The sequence below is a fragment of the Hipposideros armiger genome, unplaced genomic scaffold (assembly GCF_001890085.2).
Source record: "Hipposideros armiger isolate ML-2016 unplaced genomic scaffold, ASM189008v1 scaffold_15, whole genome shotgun sequence".
NCBI classification, from domain to species: Eukaryota; Metazoa; Chordata; class Mammalia; order Chiroptera; family Hipposideridae; genus Hipposideros; species Hipposideros armiger.
This window is the reverse complement of record NW_017731365.1, coordinates 2718297-2719745: the sequence shown is the minus strand read 5'-3', so window position 1 is coordinate 2719745 and position 1449 is coordinate 2718297.

Sequence of the window (1449 nt, the reverse complement as noted above, 5' to 3'; positions counted from 1 at the left end):
GCGTGGGTGCTGAAACCAGGCTGGTGGTTTCTTTTTTGTCTCTGACCATCGGGCAGCTTGCAGAGAAATTTGCCAAGGGCCTTTCCTCGCCTACCTGGGGCTCTCCTGCCACCTCCTCTGTACTGATTGTCTTTGTCTCTGACTTTTCAACTTTTCTTTGCACAGGTTTCTATTTTATTACCTATACTCTTGCAAAGAACTTCAAACCTTGGAGGTATTAGCTGAGGTGTAATAAGCAAATGAATAATAGCAGGGCTGAAACAAAGTAAAAGTGGTTTCTGTTGGTCCGACGTTATCTGGGGTATTCAGCTAACACAGAACCTCAGCTTTCGGAGCTTTCCAGTGAATGTTGGGCTCTATTTTGAGATCATCCAAGGGGTTTCATTGCTCCAATGAGATCCTTAAAGGGAATGAGGCAATGGCTACCCAAAGAACCTAGAAAAACCAGATTACACTTTGACTCCCTAGGACATCAGAAGGCAGTGAGGAAGCACAAGAAAGTGGGTAAGGAGGGTGCCATCGGAGGTGGCATTAGGCAGCAGGGTCAGGCTGAGAGCAAATCTCACGGAGCAGAGGATGTGGACAGGGTCACGTGAGACTTTCGCAGGCCTCTGTGGGTTCCTTCCTCCATAAAATATATAAAAAATTATATTTTATGACTGTTCTGGTAGAAAGATGAATCTAACTAACCCTGACTAGCTTTGTGATTATATATTCATTTTTTTCTTCTGAATTAAAAAAAAAAGAAAGAAAATTAAAATATTTTCTCAGCCCCTGAAAGTACTGTGGGCCTAGGCTGCGAGGTAGGCCCTCAGGGATGGTCATGGGATCTGGCTCAGGATTATTCAGAAAGCACTGCCCCTGCAACTCTCTCTCAGTAGCAAAAGCAACTTATGCCAGCTGGCAGCTTGGGCCTGGGTCCCTCATGCCTCTGCCATGTGCGGAGGGGGCAGATGAGTTCCATTCAATGACCATGGAGGTCAGCTCTGGTTCAACTGCTTCGCTTTTCAAATGAGGAAGCCAAGACTCAGAGGAGGAAGTTGATTTCCAAAATATGAGTGGACATTTAAGGTAAAGATGCTGATACGGTACCCTTGGGTCTGGGTAGCAGGTGGTTCCGTTAATAAGAGAGTCTGTGAGTACCACCTCACCCCACAACATGGCAGGAGTCTCACGGACGAGAAACCCATGAATTTAGAGTTCGTGTGACTGTGTGTGGACAGATGTGAGTTTAAGTTTGCCTATGTACTGTCTTTGAAGAGAGGATATATAAAGAAAAATCAAAATGTAAGCAAAATGAAAAGGGTGTTTAAACCATCCAAGTAGTTTGTTATTTTCAAAGCATTTAGAAATACCATTTTATGTTGTAAAGCCTCTAACAATAAACCTGTATGCCACATCATAGGTAATACTTACTTCATCTTTAAAATAGGTTTCCTGAGACCTCTA